The sequence below is a fragment of the Rhinopithecus bieti genome, unplaced genomic scaffold (genome assembly GCF_001698545.2).
Source record: "Rhinopithecus bieti isolate Rb0 unplaced genomic scaffold, ASM169854v2 scaffold_5889, whole genome shotgun sequence".
In the NCBI taxonomy this organism is placed as follows: Eukaryota; Metazoa; Chordata; class Mammalia; order Primates; family Cercopithecidae; genus Rhinopithecus; species Rhinopithecus bieti.
The window spans coordinates 1,995,941-2,016,146 of record NW_016805277.1 but is presented as its reverse complement, the minus strand read 5'-3'; the positions used below and the strand labels follow the sequence as shown (position 1 = coordinate 2,016,146).

General features: G+C 46.2%; 1 pseudogene; it reads right to left on the bottom strand.

Moving 5' to 3' along the window:
- Window positions 1-3,158: 3,158 nt before the first annotated feature.
- LOC108529526 (dnaJ homolog subfamily C member 24-like) overlaps window positions 3,159-20,206 on the bottom strand; it is a 19,545-nt pseudogene continuing 2,497 nt past the window's right edge.

The window sequence follows — 20,206 nt, the reverse complement described above, 5'->3', positions numbered from 1 at the left end:
ACAAAATACAACGAGACCTCGGGAGGCCAGGCAGTGGTTCTGTGAGACCTGGTGGGTTTCCCTCAAAGGAGACAGACCCACCACACTCAGGTACACCACCTTTGCATTCTATTCAGAGAAGCAAATTTATTCCTGAAGCCACGGTATGAACTGCTCTGACCTGTCGCTTATAGCATGACAGTGACAAGCCAATGCCTTGAGGGACAGCATCTCAATACAGCCAGAAGGAGAGGCAGTCAATGGTGTCCTGGAGGTCAGGGCCCCCTGTAGCCCAGGCCTCTGGACCCCAGCCCTCTCACCAGTCCCTCCTTTCTGAGGGCAGAGTGTGACATTTAAAAGAGCTAAGAGGAAGGAAGGTGCCCTCAACATGAGAGTTGGCACGATGTCACTTAGGCTCACCAGTGTCCACGCAGGGCCTGAGGAATCTGTGCTAGATTCCACTTGCTTCAGCCAGTCAGGCCATTTGGAGCTGGGAAGCCAGGAGGAAACAAAACTTGCCAGAATCAGCCTCTGCCTAAAAGCCAGACACTTCCCCTCTGCTATAAGGACCATTTGCATCAAAAACCACCCCAAGGAAACTCCGCCTGCTCAGAAATGAGTACTTACTACACACCGAGAACTGTGCTTACCTCAGCTAACCCTCGCAACTGCTCTACGAGGTTGGTATTAGTGTTCTGATTTTATTCATAAAGAAATGGAAGCTCAGAAGAGTTAGGTACTTCCCCAAGGAGTAGTGCTAGTCTGCTTTCACTGTATAACCAACAGCTTCAAAAACCCCAGTGCCTTACACAACATTCATTCTTCCAGGTCTACAGGTTGGCTACAATTTAGGTAATCTAGCCTGGGCTCAGTTGTACCAGACTGAACTCCAGACTTCTTGTTGGATTCACATCTGCTCATGGTCTTCATTCAGGCCCCTGCTGCAGGATCAATAGCCACGTGGGGTGAGCTTCCTCAGCCACACTTCGAGTAAGCAAGCCACACCAAACCACCACACCAAACCATCACACCAAACACCACACCAAACCACCACACCAAACCACCACACCAAACCACCACACCAAGCCACCACACCAAACCATCAAACCAAAACACCACACCAAACACCACACCAAACCATCACACCAAACCACCACACCAAGACACCACACCAAACCACCACACCGAACCACCACACCAAAAGCTTCTGCTCACGACAGGTCTGCTCATCTTCCAACAGGCAAGGTGAGTGTGCCTGATGGGGCAGGTGCTCTGCCTATGCCAAGGGTACAGATGTATCAGTGTATTCCAGGACGGAGTACAGCCCCAGGAATGATACCCAAACCTACTGCAAACAGCCCCCAAGGGGCAGAGGCAAAAGAGGTGAACTCAGGCAGCTCATTCTCAGTACTACTCTGCCATCCCAGCCACCATGTGACCTCTCAGGGCCTCAGGTTTCTTATCCACTCAGGGAGTAACACAGGACCTACCTCACTGGGCTTTCTAAAGCTTAAATGGAGTGTGAAGATGATTCTTCGAAGGGACCCAGGACTGCATTTAGAAAGAAGTTATTCCCAGCCTTCGTTTGGAAGTCCTATAGGACTCCAACTCTTTCACGCACAGATGTCAGAATGACAAAAAGGCAGAACTGCCCCACAAACTTGAGAAGGACGGGCCTCTCTCTGCTCATTCAGACACAGGCTGATCCTTAAGTACATTTTGTGTGGATAAGAAATGTCAGTGTCTCTATCATAATTATGACAACTGTCCAGGGTTGACCAGGTTGACTGCCCCAGGGGGACATTCCATGTTGAATAGAAAAAGCAGGTGAGAGCCAGTCATGGTGGCTCATGCCTGCAAACCCAGCATTTTGGGAGGCCAAGGTGGGCAGATCACTTGAGGTCAGGAGTTCAAGACCAGCCTGGACAACATAGTGAAACCCTGTCTCTACTAAAAATACAAAAATTAGCCAGGCATGGTGGCAGGTGCCTTTAATCCCAGCTACTCCAGAGGCTGAGGCAGGAGAATCACTTGAACTCAAGAGTCAGAGGTTGCAGTGAGCCGAGATCGTGCCACTGCACTCCAGCCTGGGCAACAGAGCAAGAGTCAGTCTCAAAAAAAAAAAAAGAAAGAAAGAAAGAAAGAAAGAAAAGAAAAACCAGGTGAGAACCTGGTCAGAAAGACACACACACACACACACACACATACACACACACACACCCCACAGGTCAGCCTCAGTTTCCCTGAATGGCATTGCTGAGGAATGCAAGTGACTATGGTTGGAGGACACAGCTCGGTACTGCACAATAATCTGTTACTGTTCATCGCTGGTTCTTAGTTCCTCTGCACTGTTCATCGCTGGTTCTTAGTTCCTCTGCACAGTTCATCGCTGGTTCTTAGTTCCTCTGCACACACCTTCTGATTGGTACCTTTTGATATTTCATTTTCAGATCAAAGTAGCAGCAGGGGTCAAGCTTAGAAATGGTAGCAGGAACACAAAAAGCATAGGGTTCTTTATGAAATGCACACAGTAGAACATGTTTGCATATTTTCCCCAATAAAACACATGAGTGTGTGCCCCGTGCAAATGCCTGAGCTCATCCCACTCAGTTCCACAGAGAAAAGCCAAGAGAACAGGTCCTGTACCCTGCCTGGGTTCAACTGATGCTGTGAGCACTCCACAAGGAAACCTATGAAGAGCACATAGCTCATGTCCTGGCGCCCAGGAAATCCTCAGTAAACTCCACCACTGTCATGAATACCAATCTGCTGCTTTGACAGGCAGCCCCTGAAACCATCCCCCACCCCAGACTTCTCTCCAGCTTTTGTACAGATTCTGGGAACCAGATATCCACATGTCCCTAAGGAACACATTTTAGTACTGAGCACACATCACTGCAATCTCATTTGAGGCATCGCTGTGTAAACATACGACCCTTTAATTCTATTTCAATTCAATTATGCAAATCTCATCACACATTCGGCATCAAACCATTTTTCTTTCCTCTCAAAATCTGTCCACCAATAGCCAACTGAACCTAGTAGCAAACCCAGACTCAGAGTGAGCAGAGTCCCAACATCTTAAGCTTAAGCGCTAGAGAAGGCTAGGGCTCCTCGGTCTGTGCACAGGGCCAGGCCAGCGGCAGGTGCTGGACAAATGAGCCAATAACCCTGGAACCTCAGAGTGTTGGGGCAGGAGGCAGGACCAAGAATACCCCTCCAGGCCCATTCACACTGTGCTCCATGGGGCCTCCGGAGTCCAGGGGCCTGAGGACCTCTCTGTGTTGGGGAACAAGAGGGCTGAGTGGGAACAGGGCCCATCCTCCATCGTCCTTCAGCACCACTTACCACTTGCCTGTTCTCTAGACTGGGGCTCCAGGGAAACTTTGGTTTGGAAGAAAGTATGCTTTTATAGATATAAAGTGGTTAATTAGCCTTATTCTAGAATCCTTCTTCTAGAAGTGGAGAACTGAGGGCTGAGTTCCAGGGAAGGAAAGGAGTTAGGTAAAATCTCGGAGAGCCTGGGAGCCAGAGCTGAGAGCAGACTCCAGGGCAGGGCTGTTTGTGCGCAGAGCCCAGGGCTCACTGAAGAGGTGGGTCACTGGAGCTGCCTCCACAGGTGCCAGCCACACAGCTGCGAACAGGGCAGCACATGCCCATAGCTTTGTCTTCTCCCTACATGGGGACAGGAGTGGAAGGTGCTGTGGACAAGGCCCCTGACACAGTCACAATGCTGCTCCACCATGCTCTGTCGGTTCCCACGACAGAGAGGCCCTGTGGGCAGGAGAGCCGTGCCACCTACTATGGGGAGACAAGAGGCCTGCAAAGTCTTAATATGACCTGTCTTAGCTTATTAACTGGTGATGGATAATATCTGACAAATGACAGGAGATAAATTGTTAAGGAATATGCAAATATGTCTGCAGCAGGAATGGAAAATTACTATACAGTAAAAAGCTTTTATGGCTGCAAGAAAATTCAGAGGTAATTTGTCTCTGCGTCTCCTCAAATTCCAATCTCGCTGTTAGCTGTGGCAGAATGCTACATCCGTTACCATTCCAATTAGATCATTTTAAAGGGGCTCCTGCATAGTCAGCACCTTTGAAGGGCTGGGAGGAGAGGGCATTTACAAAGCCAGAGTCGGCCCCTCCCAGGGCTCTATCTCTCTATGGACTGTCACTTAGATAAGAGTCCAGATTAGATACTAGGACTGTCTCTGCCAAATGCATACCCATCTGGGCCATTAACAATCACTGCAGCAGGCCCAACTGACAGTTCTTTGCCAGACACTTCTGTAGAATGTCAGATAGGTTGTACCCTGGCTGAAGAGAGGGGCCAGCCAGGATGGAAAGGTCTTTGTACCTGAGGAAACTTCCAGAGAGGAAATGGAGCCATCTGTGAAAGAAGCACCTGCAAGAATGCCCAGGCTCAGCCTGCTGCAGAAACAGAAAATGAGACGAGGCTCTGCAGGGTCCCAGGCAGGAAGAGAAGGCCAGGAACTCACTGAGGGCACAAAAGTAGGCCCCTGAACTGCAAAGCCTAGTGAACTTCCAGAGAGAAATCCCTCAGAGAGAGGAGGGGACTCCAGGGCCGAGCAAGGGATACTGCTCCTGCCACTCCAGGACATGCAGCTAGCACAGGTGGCAAAGCTTGATCTTCATTCCGCTCAGGCCCCTTGATTTTCCATTGAGAGGCAATATAGGAGAAAAGCCTCTGAAGGAAAATTAGGTGTTCAAAACACACTTGTGGACACCTGCTACTCACCACACCGATGTGAGGCTGGGCTGTCCTAGGGGTGGAGGGGTGGAGGGACAGGGAACAGGACTGGGGATAGGAAGAGGCCATCATCTCCATATCATCAGAGACAAGATCTTGACTGGCAGCAGAGGGCCCTCTCTGGAGTTCTGCAAACAGCTCTGTCTATGTGATGGAGGAGGAAATTGGGAAATTCAGTTCCATAACTAATTTGTTTCAGGGCTTGTTTCCGCTTTAGGATTTGATTATTTTGGCTAATTGTTCTAAGAAATTGTTTTAACAAACAACTTCATGGAATTGACTGGCAATTGTGAGAACCTGTGGGCACAGCCCTAGTGAAGGATCTAGAGCAATAAGCAGAGATCTAAGAGACCAACTTTATGGTTCCCGTGTCTCCCTACAGGCCAAGGCTGGGGTCAGCGACTCAAGGGTTCAGGCCCCCAGGTAGAAGGCAGACCTACAGACATTCAGCTCAGATTGAACCGGGAAGTGGAATGCCAGTCCTAAATCCTAGATCCCCATCAAAGCAGCTCAAAGGTACCAGGCTGCCCTTGTTCTTACAAGGCAAAAAGCACCCAGATAACACCTTGATATGGCCAGGGGCATGTCTTGATCCAAATTCACAGCAGCTCAAAGATTCTCTTCCTCTGTGAGGCTCCCCAGCGTAGGCATGATAAGGTGTCATCACCAGTGTGGGCTTCATTCCACCCCCGGGGTGTACCCAATGCCTGTCATCACTACTTCAGGTGACTGCCTGAGGAAGAGGCCAGTTGTGCCAGTCCTAACCTCTGCTATGTTCAGGCATAGTGTCAGCCGGGTCACACATCACATCCTAATGGCACACCCACTACTGTCCTAAGATGTGACACCAGCAGAATCAAGGTTGATCTGTGATATGCAAACATGAAAACACATTTGCCTGTTCCCTGGGAATTATAACTTCAGGTGACAAGACATTTCTTCCATGGGGCTGAATGGCATAGGCATTTGGATACTGGCTAAGTGCCTCATGCCTGTGGTGGGATGTGAAGGTTAGTGGAATATATGTTTTTGTTGCTGTTTTGAGATGGAGTCTCACTCTATCGCCCAGGCTGGAGTGCAGTGGCACAATCTCAGCTCACTGCAACCTCTGCCTCCCAGGTTCAATCGGTTCTCTGCCTCAGCCTCCCAAGTAGCTGGGATTACTGGTACCTGCCATCACACCCAGCTAATTTTTATATTTTTAGTAGAGATGGGGTTTCACCATCTTGGCCAGCCTGGTCTTGAGCTCCTGACCTCATGATCCACCTGCCTCGGCCTCCCAAAGTGCTAGGATTACAGGCGTGAGCCACCGCGCCCAGCTGGAATATATGTTTTACAGATTAATTCTAGCCATAGTCAGGGAAATGGCACAGAGGCTGCCTGCAGGCTCCACACTCCTCCTTCTGGAATGGTGGGACCCTGGCTCTCCTCTGCTCTGGCCTCCACCAGGCCTCTGTGCAGGTTCCTGCTCACCTCCTGGCTCTGGGGCTGCCTCAGTTGGGCCATAAATCCTTCTCACAGGACCCCAGACAACCACCACAAGACCCAGGATCCCCTTGTGTGTTCCTGTGATCCTGCAGGGATCTTCCTAGGAGATTCATCAGGGACAACCCAGGAGACCAGGTGTATGGGACTCGGCAACAACAGAACCCCAGTGCCTGTGTGAGCAGCATCTTCAAATCTCTCCATCCCTGTGACGGGTCCTCTGAGTTCCCAGCCCGAGCCCTTTCCCCTCGACTCATCATCTCCCTCACATTATTCAGGATCCAAATCAAGTTGTTTCTCTTGCAGAAAGCCTCCTGCAACACATACATACACAAATACACACACACACACATACATAGTCTCTCTCTCACACACACACACAGACACACACAAACACTCTGTGACTCTAGCACTTCTCAGCTATTTGAATCATGTGAATGGCAAGGAACCTTAAGCACCTTGTTTGCATTTCCTTTCTCCTCTGTGTTTGGCCATCTCCCCAACTATACTAGAATGCATGGGCTGAGCGTGCCCCTGCCAATGCTCCCATAAAGTCTGGCAGCAGCGTAGGTGTCCAATAGCACCATAATAGGAAGGAGGTGAGCACAGAAATGGAATCAAGCCTATCTCTATCCCTTGGTCTGTATGGTCTTGGATGCATTATTTAATCTTTCCAAACCCTATCTGCCAATTACGGGCAATAATACCTACTTAATAGGGTCATTGGAACAACTAAACAAAATTCATATCAATTACTTAGCACACAGGGCCTAGTTTATAGTTAGTATTCAAAAAATGATATCTATCATTATGCTTTAATTACTTGTATACCACCATTATGATCAATACTGGAAAATAGATGGATGATACCTTTTACCAAGCATGGTTAGCAAAAGGATGTTCTGGTTCATTAAACATCTTAGTTAAAAGAAAATTACCAGACCTGCTTAACGAGAATTACCAGTTTTTTCAAGGAGTAAAATAAAATACACTACAACTTAATAGTTGATGAGACTGAAGGTGTTTAAGACTCTCAGAAGGCTTTCAATCATCATGGTGAATGCTGACCATCTTTTGTACTGGGAAATTTCATAAATGCCATGTGACAGAGCTTTCCGACTGCTAGAAGGACGTTTCATCCACCCTTTACTGTGCAAATTACAGACTTGCATATTCATAAACACTCACAAGCGTGTACTTCTGGCCAGCCCACTTCCACAAGGCTCTTCCACCTCCAACCAACACAACAGAAACAAGATGGTTTCATCCCATCCCTCCCTCCTGCTATGCCAGAGCCCTTGAATTTGGAAACCATGCAATACTGCTCAGGGACAGGATGACCTGGAGGAGGAGCGGTAAGGCAGTACAGATGGGCCCCAGCCAGTAGCAGCTTCCATGATTCTCTGGCAGCTCATCATATCTCCACTGGGCTCTCGGGAGGCCACAGCCCACACCCATGCAGATGGCGAAGGAAAGGCACTCTCTCACACTGCATCATCATGAGGTCATAAGCACGTCATTCCTTTTATCGGGAGCTAAGCATCCACGAGAATCTAAGGCTTAGGTGAGTTTCCCTCCTCTACAAAGAGGAATAGTCAGAGGACCAAACTAGTGCCTGGCTAAGGAGCACTGGGCAGCTCCCTGACTCACCTCTTCCCCGCTGCTGCTCTCCCAGTCCCTAACAATCCTCTGGCAGGGTTTGTTTATGTTATAGGTACGATTTCATGCCCCCGTTCCTCCAGGATCCTGCCCACCAGCAGTTGCCAAGTTCCACGGTCTCTGAACTCTCCCCTCTCACTGATGTCTTGTCTATCACATGGTCTAGGCGGCTGATGAGGCCCACAAAATCCTCTGGAGCCAGCCAGCGGCTGTTGACATTTCAAAAGGTCAATCAATCACTCCATTTCATGGAACATAACCATCTTCCGGGACCTAAATGCAACAAAAAAATCAAATAGCGCCAAACAATTGTGGAAAACGAATGATGCACATGAAGGAGGAAGGGTGTAGCTGGCTTGGAAAGCATCCCTGTAGCCTGGGTCAGAAACAGGAGCCTGGGGCCCAGAGCTCTGCACCTGAATCCCACTCCTTCCATTAGCCCTGAGAAAGTCCTTTCCTTTTCTCGGCCTCAAGGAGGAAGTGAATTGGCTTTGGGATGCTGTGCTCTGAGGACTAAAGAAACCTTTCTTCAGAGGAGGAAGTATAGGAAGCTGGTAAAGTTCATAAGACCCCATAGGGTACTCTGTGGGGTGGGAGCCACCAGCCTTGAGCAGCTCTCCAGAGGCTGCAGCCATCCAGTTGGGTTGCAAAATGGGCCCCTCTCATGCCCGCCTGGAGCCCTTTCTGCACAGTGCTTCCCTTAATTCCAGGCTTCAGGTGTTGCTTGAGGCCCAGGCACTGGCGAGGCTTCCTTGCGTTTCAGGGCCCTCCCATCTGTACTCTCAGGAGACATGTTCAATTATCAGGTTAGAAATTCATCTATGGATTCCTCGAAAGCTGGGAATGTGTAATTCCAAAGCCTGGAACACAGCCTAGTACACGATATTGTCAGTAACTAGCTGTGGGGTAGAAAGAACAGAGGGAAGGAGAGAAAGGGGGCAGGAAGGGGGAAGAGAGGGAAAGGGAAGAGAAAGAGAAGAGGGAGGGAGAGGGCAAGGAAAGAAGGAAGGGAGGGAGGGAGGGAAGGAGGCAGCGGTGGGGAGGGGAGGGGAAGGAAGAAAAGAGAAAAGGACTCAGTTCATTAAAGACGTCCAGTTGCCTCCTCCTCTCTAGAATGCAGTGGCTTGCATATATTTGGCTCTGGCTACACAGCTTCCAAGGTAGGTTTCCTGGCAATGCCCTTTTCATCTCCTCCACGACCCCCTGTGGGCGGGTCTCTGCCCTATTTTGTCATGGTTGAGGCTGCTATACTAGGGCTACGCCCCAGGTGGTCTCTGCCCTTCACTATGTGACCTGATTACTCTCACTGTTGGGCCTGAGTCATGAACCAGACCCACTGGACCTGACTGCTCCTCCTCCCAGACCCTGGCTTGTCCTGCTTCATTGGAGCAGACACAACCTGCCTCACAGGCTGTGTATGGCCCCAGTGGCACATGGAAATCCACAGAGGAGGGGACAGTCACAACCCTTGCCATGTGTTCCCTAGGCACAGAGCCAAAGGAGCTGCAACTCTCTCTCCTGACATTACCTTCCTCTCTGGTTATTCTCTCCTTTTAAAAATTTGAGAACCAACCAGTCAATGTGGCCCAAATGTAGGCAGGCCCAGGGAGTCACCTATGATGTGGGGGCTATTGCCTTGGTCTAGGTCTTCCTGAGATGGGGTTGGGAGAGAAACATAGCGGGCCTTAATTTACAGGGAATAGGAGAGCCGGTGAAGTTTCTCTCCTCCACCAGAAAACCAATTCCATGAAAGCAAGGGCCTTGATGGCTGCATTCACCACTATATTCACCCCAGGCAGTCTCTGGCAATAGTAGGCACTCAATAAATATCACCTATTATGATTGATTATAATAACAATCTATAACAAACTTCCCCAGGGCATTAAAAAGAGATCTGAGTTATACATTATTTTATACACAAAACTGTAGACACATGGACTGTGTCAAAGTGAAGCACAGCTGTCACATACAGGCAGGAAGGTCATCTCTCCAGATTACAGACCACCCGGGTCACACCCATTTTGATCACTTTAGAAGGAACTAAGAAGACGGGGAGGAAATGAAGGATTTTTATAGTGACTGGACCAAACATTCCCCAATCAAGAGCCCATCTATTCACTGGAACCAGCTCCAATCTTGAGACACCAGCTGGCAGTTTTGTCAGATAAACCACATTCTCTCCCGTATGTGCAAACTCCACATTTGACTTCTATAATACTTGAGAGATGAGCTCTACAAGGACTGGCTTCACTTACTCTGAAAACACTGGCTCCTTCAGTATATTTTCTTCTGTCTATTTTTCCTGCCTTGGCAGCAGGAAGAGCACTTTCAGAGATGTTTATTTTCCCTAATGAAAAACAGCCAGCAGTTGCTCTTGGCATGCTGAGCCATGGCTCGGGCCACTCTGGAGCATTTCAGAGCAGGCTGCAACTCCTATGTCCACCTTCCTGGAGCAGTGACTTGTCCTAATCATGCCATCTTTTCCTTCTTCTCCTCCCTCACTGCCAAGATGACCAGAAAAAATGATGGTTTCATCTCAAGCCACCTGAAGGGCCAGAGACTCCACTGTAAATATTAATAGTTTCCAGACATAGCATAAGGCTCATCCATAATGCTCAGGCCCCCACTCAGTTCTAAAGGAGGTGTCTGTGAGGATAGATCTCACTTTTATGTAGGTGATTAATATTATTTCTATTGGCTTGGAGATGAAGGGGCTCTGATATATCTCTGTAAATTTGCAGAAGCCCAATATGCTCTCCCTGGGGCACGCTGGGCATGAAGACCAAAAAGACACTGAGTTTAGGAAACTACCCCTGCAGAGCCTGAGATGTGTCTTGCCTTGCTCTGCAATCCAGAAAGATCTGCATCCAGGGGATCTCGGTCAGAACTGACGCTGGCATGGATGGACTCAGGGAGGAGTGCCATGAGGCAGGGGTCTGCCCACTGCACAGGAAGATGGTGCTTCTCTCTGCCCTGGACATGAGCTATCAGCTATCAACCATCAGCCCCCCACAATGCCTATTCCTTGGATAAAGGAAAAATGGATTCTCCAATATGCTCACCATGACAATGGTTGGTTGCACCTGACCAAACCATCCCTTCCTGGGGATTTACAATCTGAATACAAGTTGGGCCCTCCACCAGGCTCAGCCCAAGAGCACCTATCTTCATGAAGCCTTCTCTTGGCTCAAGTGAAGCGAACATCCCATTTGCCAGGGGCAGCCTGGGTTTACACTTACTGTCCATTCTATTTATCAATAGTGCCCCCTGTCACTCAGGCATCCCAGTTTGAAGAACTGGGATGAGTGTCCTTTTACTTTCTTACCCCAAATCCTCAGATGCATGCACCCATCAGACTCACACTGCTTCATGGGGCACAAACCCACCTTCCTGGGATTTGGCAGTTACCCAGTGAATGGAGACCACATCTCCTTTCTTTTCTCCTGGGTACTCCGCAGCCCTTGGCCCCAGCCTGGCCATGCAGAGGTACCACTAGAGCTGGTTAAAAAGCATGACCCTGGCCTAGGTACTTGGCCGTGCAACCTGGTTGTTGTATAACACCGGTCAAATCATAAGTAAATTGGCAAAGAACCAACATTTGAGGACAGTTTCAGCATCTGTGGGTTGGGAGACAGTGGAATGGCTCAGAACATCCTCATCATGTGAGAAAAGAGTAACCAAATAAATGTTCACACAGTACCACCACCATGCCGCCTTTGTCCCAAGACTTAAAATAAATACTATCAGGAACAGTAAAATTTGCAGGATGAATTAATGAACAAATACACATACAAGGGAGCAACTGAACAGGGGAAACCTTTGTCTCTAGTTGCACTCTGTGCTCACAGAACCTCTCTCTGCTGAGCCTCACAGCCTCCCAGATTCTGGTTGGATGTGCACCTGGTCGTGTTCTCAGTCAGAGAATTTAAGTACCAAAGAGCAGTAAACCCCTGCTGGGTCCCAGTGCTGGGAAAATGGAGGCCCAGGTTCCCAGGGAGCTCCGTCTCTGGAGGAAGGAAGACAGCATTTGGGATGGGATGCAGCTTGAAGACCAACCAGTTTCTCTGGTTGGACACTTCATTCCATGGACTTTGGGCACATTGGACAGTTTCTAATGCACTGTGTGAGGCAGAGGCTAGATGGAAACCCAGCCCTCATGACTCAGGAGGCTGCAGTGCAGCAGGAAAGGCACTGACTGGAAATCCAGAGGGGAGGGAAGGAGAGCCAGGAGCTCTCACCCGGTGGCTGCTGAAAAGGCCAGTGATGGAGGGTGCGAGGGGCCCCACCAGCCCAACAGACTTGCTAGCTAGCACCCGGCCTCTTCCCATGGGAAAAGGCCACTATTCCTCCCATATGTAGGAGCATGCAGTGCTCAGAACTCCAGAAAGAAAGGACTGTTCCTTTGTACTCTGCCAACCTACTGGTGACAGACACAGAGTTGAGCACCATGGCTACAGAGAAGAAACAACTGTCATTGAGAACTTCCTTATCTGATCTACTTTTCTAGGTCATGGACTCTTTGGGAAAACTCACAAAACCATGATTGCTGCCCCTCCAAAATATTTTTGTGTGATACAAACCCCTTCCTGCATACCATTTCATGGACCGACCTTCCAAGACCCAACCATGGGTGCTGGGTAAAGAACCCTTGGGCTGAGAGGAAAAATGGTGGAAGGACAGGAGTGCTGCCATGTTCTGGGCTCAGGGCTTTAACTCTTCTCACAACAGCACACAGAGATGTTGGCTTCACTTCACGGATGGGAAAACTAATGACAGCTCAGAGAGGTGACGTAACTTACCCAAAGTCACACAGCTATAAAATACCCTGCCCAGGGCTTTGCACTATTCTCACCACCCCCAGGCCACCCAAGAACAAGTGCAATACAAGAGGCTGTGTGATAACCAGAAGGATGAGCTATCCTATTCGGAGCAGGCAGTTAAAGTCCACTGAGGCCAACTCAGAGCTGTAACTCCCCATCACCATGCAATTTATGCAGACGTTTCCCATTAGCTCTAATGGATGTAGGGAGCATAAATTCCAGGGCACAACTCCAGACAGGCTCTTGTGATCTGAATGCCACTAAAATCAATGGCATCATCCGGTATTAATGTGGCAATTGCGGCGCTTCATAAATAGGTCTGTGGGGTTGGAAGGAGAAGAGCATGGGCCCTGTTGCTGCAGCCTGTTTCTGTGGTGCCCCATCTGGTGGGAATGGTGCCCCTAGATAGGCAGTCTGGCAGAGTGGGCCGAGAGCTGATTTCAGAGCTAGATTGACTGGGTTCAAATCCTGGCCCCAACTCTTTCCAGCCATGTGATTTGGCAAGCTATTGAAGTGCTCTGAAACTCAGTCTCAACATCTGTAAAGTGGGGATTAATGAGTTAACACGGGTAACCCCTGAGAACAGTGCCTGGCTCCAAGGTAAAATTTCACTTGAGAAACACAAAAGGCCTGCAAAGGCCATTCCCAAGGAAACCTCCCCACTGGGTTACAAACCCAAGCTGAGGCTACAGCTATCAGGTTGCTCATGGATTTGTCCTGGAGACCTTCTAAGCAGATGTCAGCACTGAAGTTCAGTTGGCATAAGGGCCAGGATTCCCAAGGGGGCCACTTTGAAGGTCAATGCCCATGAGGCTACATGTATGGCATCTAGAGGGTCAGGTGGGAGAGTGAATAGCCGCCTAGCTCAGTCCCTGCAGGAGGTCCAGGCCATGTGTGATTCTTGTAGCCATCCCACTTCTTTCTCTCCCCCAGCACGGGACAGACGAGCATGTAAGAAGCTGGTGCCAAGACCCACTAGAAGGCCAGAATTCCATCCTACTCTTGACATCAGAACCAAACCAACATTTCAATCCATATTTTGAAAAAGAAATATACAAAGTGATCCTGTTATCCCAGGATAACAGGTACCAGAAACAGAGCTACAGCAAATCCACACAAAACAGGTACAAAACCCACAGTGAAGGGTGAAGAAAAGTTTTATTGAGACTTTATCTTAAAAATTAAGTTAAATTTATAATGATATGTTTACTTTTATATTTTAAAATCTATGTGATAATTGCAACTCTGCTAATTATTAGAATGAATAAATTATGAGTTGGCATAATCATCTAACATTTGCTTTAGACAAACCCATAAAAAAGCAAAGCAAATTGCATGATCTGATAGGAAGGAAATAGCTCAGGACCTGCCTTGCCTGGCTTCAGCTGCCCTAAAGCTGCCAGGCTACCCCTTGCTGCAAGATCCAGATCTGACTGATGCTACCTTTGCACTGTAGAAAGCAAGCACCCAGTGGTGATGCAGAGAACTTGAGATTGAAAGAGAAACAATAAAAGTTCCCAGGATTCCCAAAAGGCAGGATAGATGCACTGAATCAAGAAGTCATGAGCTCAAGCTAGCTACCAGAGAGCTTTTGGAGGATCCTTCCATCTTCCCAGGATACTCTCTGTTTGGGCCAGTCCAGCCCCCAACTAGGGAGCTTCATCTGGCTATACAAACCAAGCCACTGGGTCCTGGGTGGGAGAGGATGGGAAGTGTCAAGTCCTTGATCTCTCTGTCTCAGCAAGATCTGAGAACTTTGGAGAAGAGAAATGACCAGACTAGAAGAGATGGGATAGCTTGTTTCCTCCCAATATTGAAACTCAGGAAGTAGCAAGAGTGAAGTCATTTCAATCCATCATATGCTGTAGTGGTGGACAATGCACATCCACACATCGGCTCTCCCATAAATCAGGCCACAAAGGGCGCGTGGACGCTGAGCACCTCTTACAGCTAGAACCCTGGAGACACAGAGCTGAGGCCAGGGTTTTTCTCATGCAACAGGGCACGCTCCAGGAGGGACTTGCTTTTCACAGACCCTTGTCCACTGACCCACAGAAGAGATGAGAAACTGGACACAGCAGGGGCCTGTCTGGGCTCTGGGTTTGAGTTACACAATAATGATCTGGGCAGAGGCTACTCCACAAAGACATGCCTCCAGCTCAGCCCAGCCAAGACATACATGGAGAGAGAAAAAAATAAAATACCAGATGTGACTGTTGTCCAACATGGTGCCCCCTCTCTGGCAACATAAAATAACCTTCGCTTATCAAGCCCTTTCTACAAACCAGGCCCTGGGCTCCATTTAATCTTCTCAACAACTCTATGACTCACTTACTCATTTGACAAATGCGAAAGCTAAAATGCATGCCTGGACAGTGGTGTAGCCCCAGATTCTAACTTATGCAAAGCCCACGCTCTTAACCCTGAAGCCTGGCGATCTCACCAGGAAGCTGAGAGCTCTGCAGATCAGATGCCTGAACAGTGTCTAGTACAGAGGAGGTGCTCAAAAATACTCGACGCCTCTTGGCTGTGTCTATACTTTACAACAACCTGGAGGATTGAAAAATCTTGGCAGATAATTTAAGCTTCGTAAAACTTCTGCCAAGCTGAGATGTGAGTAAATCTTGACTGTGGACTCTTGAAGGTAGGAACTGAGTCAGATCCTTTACTCTCCTAGAACACCATATGCCTCCTCTGCTTTGCATGGAAGTGTGGTCCTGTGATTCATTAAGTCATGCCTGTCTCCTCCACTGGGATATGTGTTACCCCAGCGTCATTTCATGATTGGTACATAGTGGGCAACAATGGATATTCCTTGAATGAAGAGGCTAATTACCGGCAAGGAGGCTGGCGTGGCTGGAGCTCGGCCAGGAAGACAGTGAGCTCCAGAACTGAGACTTATGCACCAGCTGGGTCTCCCAGACATCCCTTTTGCCCTTGAGTTTTCTCATCTCTTCAGGATCTCTCCATGGGATCAGGGCAGCCTTGGTTTCCTGGTTCAGCCACCTTCAGCATAGACATTACTCAGTCAAATCTTCAAAATATTCCTCAGTCATTTAAATATGAAAATTTTGTCCTGAACTGAAGAAAATGCTCTGAAAAATTGTGTTGTCTTTCAAATGAGCAGATTCCCTAAATTATGAGAGAAAACAAATTAGGATAGAAGATCTCCCAATAATTGCATAAACTCCAATTTCCTCTGTTTTAACATAAACATCAAAATAATAAACTCACGCATATACAGGGAGAAAAAAAAATCCAGCCTGAAGATGTTGCAGTCTTTAGAAGCTGAAACCTAAATGACTAAATTGGCAGTTTATTAACAGGAAAATTATGCTAAGTAGCTTCATGTTGATGTCAAGAATTTTATGCAGCGAGTTATGGCGTGGTACCCTGAGTGCTTCATTTGCATTTTCTCATTTAGAGAGAACAATGGCTCCAAATGAGTGCATCATGTTCACATTACAAACCCAAGAACATTTGCACAGACAGAAAGGCATATCTTGATACCATAGTGATTAAGCCTTTTGTTCATTATGCTTCAGCACAGACTTAGGGGAAAGAGGGCAGATTAACTTCACTTAGGCTGGTAATGAAGGGACCTGGGCCAGAGCTCTTAAACTTCTCAAAGTACAAGCAGCCACAGCCCACAGGACTCTTTATTTTTCAGGACACCCCTGTTTGATTTTGCTCAATGAGAACTGGGATCTGTGTAATAGGTAAGTAAATACACACCCTACTTCACATCGTGGAATGCCTTGTGAAATCCCAAACATTGTGAAGAATAGGAAGGAGACTCTCACACAGCCCACACCTGCTAAACCTGGGCTGCTTTGCTTTCCCCACTCAGTTCCACAGAGTGGGTACTTCCCAGCCCCTGGCTTGTTCAACCGATGCGTATTGAAAACACACATTTATTGAGTATCCTCACTGTGCTTAGTCCTCGGCTGAGTGAAGGAGCAAAAGAAAGCACCATGCCAACTCTTTAAGAGTTCAAGAAGGAATTCTTAGATGTGTAGCACTGCTAGAAACCATGTGGTCATCGATAAGCAAGTGCTGGTTCAAGTGCTGTTAAAGTGTCCAAATGTATGTGCAGTTAATCAGGCCATGTACCATGGATGAATCGTTAGAAGAAGTAACACTTGACTGAGTGTCTAAGAATGGATCCAATTTTTAGCTCATCCAGCAAGAAAATGGAAGGCATTCCAGATGGAAGAAACTGCACAAGCAAAAGCATAAAAGCAAAAGTGAGCACAGAATCTGATGTAGACCATCAGGAAGAGTCGTGTTCATTCATGCAGGCTCATTTCTCAAAACCACAGGCTATCAGCCGAGATGTGCCTCATCAGTTTATATACATTTATATAAGAATATATATATATACTCTTATATAAACTTAACCTATTCAAGACTTAACATGGCAGAAATAATGCTATGTGTTTGCCAAATCTCATTTCATACCCCTCCTTAACTGGGAACATGTTAAACTGTGTTTTAAGCTTCCCTACAGTCAGGCAGGACCATGGAACTACTTCTGTGTAAAAGATACTAACTTTTGTCATTTAATCACACAGAGATTTGGAGGGTGTTTGTCACTGTGGTATAACTTATTTTATCTTGACTAATGCATTGGAAAAACCATATTCATTACTTGAATCCTGACTTCATAAATTTATACAATCATTCCAAAAATATTAAAGAGCCCACTGTGTGCCAGGTACATTAAGCATCGGGAACACAGGAGTGAGCAAAACAATAGTCTCTTATAGTTAAATGGAAATCATTCCCAAATATTAGCTTTTATGAATCACAGAAACAAATTCCATTTTTAAAAGAGGGAAACTTTACACAGAACATTTCTTAAATTACTGAATTGGAATAATAGCCTCCAACCCAGTATTTCATTCAATCTAAGTATCTATCCCTTGGCCAAAGGCCAGTTGGACTTTTGGCAAATCCCTTATCTGGTTCCTAAAAATCAGGAGTCTGTCCTGAACCAGAATGACCCATCAGGCAGCACCTCTGTGGCCTGTAAATGGTTTCTTCTGACTCCCATCACAGAGCAAAAATCTGGGGGTTCATCATCACACACAACTATTCAAACTAGTTAAAGGTTGGAAACAATCCAAATATGAATTGACTATTTCCGACCTTTAACTAGTTTGAACAGTTAAAGTTCCAGCAGTTGAGTGGATAAGTAGACTGGTATATCCATATGATGGAATACTATGTAGCAGTAAAAGGAGCCCCTATACTCCTCATAGGGCCCTAATTTTAGAACTTCAAAAGAGGCCTGTGAGAAAAACATTTATTTTCTCCAGAACAATACTAGTATTTCATTAGGATGGCAGAAATATGCTGATTGTTTTAAATTTGATTGGTACTATTTTGTTTTTTAGAAGTTCTTTATTTGGGGATAATTTACATAGAGTAAAATGCATATATTTTAAGCACAATGTTGATGGATTTTGATAAATTTCCACTCTCGAGTAACCAGCAACTGCAATCAAAATATAGAAAGTCTCCATCACAGCCAAACGTCCCCTAGTGCCCCATTCCAATCCCACCAACCTCGGGGCAAACAATAATCTGCTTTCTGTGGCCACAGATTTGTCTTTCCCAGAGGTTCAGATAAATAAAACATTACAGTACCTATTCTTTTATGTCTATCTTCTTTCATTCAGTATAACGTTCTTAAGTGTCGTCTATGTCATTACATCCATCAGTAGTTCATTCCTTTTTATCGCTGAGTAGTACTCTATCATGTGGATACACCATACTGTCTATTCATTTATCTGTGCATGGACATTTGGATTGATGCCAGTTTTTAACTATTATGAATAAAGCTGCTATGAACTTTCATGCATACCTTTTAGGGTAAACATATGTTCATTTCACTTGGGTAAATATCTAGAAGTGAAACTGATGTGTATTTTTAACTTTATAAGAAACTGCCCAACTGTTTTACAAAGTGGTCACATCATTGTACATTCTCACCAACAAGGTATGAGAATTCCAGTTGCTCCATATCCTCTCCAATATTTAGTTTCTTTGTTTGTTTGTTTTTTGGTTTTTTTGAGATGGAGTCTCTCTGTCACCCAGGCTGGAGTGCAGTGGCACAATCTTGGCTCACTACAACCTCCGCCTCCCAGGTTCAAGTGATTCTCTTGCTTCAGCTTCCCGAGTGGTGTGTGCCGCCATGCCCGGCCAATTTTTGGTGTTTTTAGTAGAGACAAGGTTTCACTATGTTGGCCAGGGTGGTCTCAAACTCCTGACCTTGTGATCCGCCCGCCTCGGCCTCCCAAAATGCTGGGATTACAGGCATGAGACACTGCGCTTAGCTAGTATTCTTTTCATTGTAGCTACTCTAAAGAATATGCAGTGGTCTCTCCTTGCGGCTTTATTTTTATTCATGCATAGATCTTCACACACCACATACATATAATTTATTGTATAATGTCTGAATGTTCCAAACTTTAGAGTTTAAATACATATACTCATGCGAGTTTATTTTCTAACGTCTTATTTTGATGTAGAAAATTTATTCTTGATTGACAAATAAAGAGAAAGCATTTAATTATCTGACAGGGAGAAAAGGGAAAAAGAAAATAGAGAAAGGGAAATATGATGATGTCATAACATCATTTTCATTAATTGTCTTCAACCACATTTTGATTTTACAGATTTGGCCTTTGAGTGATTGTGGATTTCTATGTGACAGCCCTAATGGTCACAGATACTCACATAATTAGCAAGCATTTACTCTTTTGACTTGATTATTATCTCCTATTCAAGTAAATGTATTACTGCCATTGAAACCATGTACTTACCAATAAGCTATTTGCTGTTCAGTTTTAGTTCTTTTTAATTGCTAAATGTAAAGAATAAGCAAGATACATTTCACAAGCTACATTAGTTCAAAATACATAAATAAAATGTAATCCAAAATAAATCATTTAACTTTATGATAGACATAAAAATATTTTGGAGGGAAAATCTGGATGACTGCTTCACTTTTGAATTTTTAGTTTTATAGATATAGTGAAAGTAATCTTCTGTTTTTGAGTATCTCTTATGCTCTGGCTACATTTACAAGTCAGAGTAGTAACTATTCTTACTTACAAATCCAATCTGACGGACATAGGCATGGGCAAGGACTTCATGTCTAAAACACCAGAAGCAACGGCAGCAAAAGCCAAAATTGACAAATGGGATCTCATTAAACTAAAGAGCTTCTGCACAGCAAAAGAAACTACCATCAGAGTGAACAGGCAACCTACAGAATGGGAGAAAACTTTTGCAATCTACTCATCTGACAAAGGGCTAATATCCAGAACCTACAAAGAACTCAAACAAATGTACAAGAAAAAAACAAACAACCCCATCAAAAAGTGGGCAAAGGATATGAACAGACATTTCTCAAAAGAAGACATTCATACAGCCAACAGACCCATGAAAAAACGCTCTTCATCACTCTCTATCAGAGA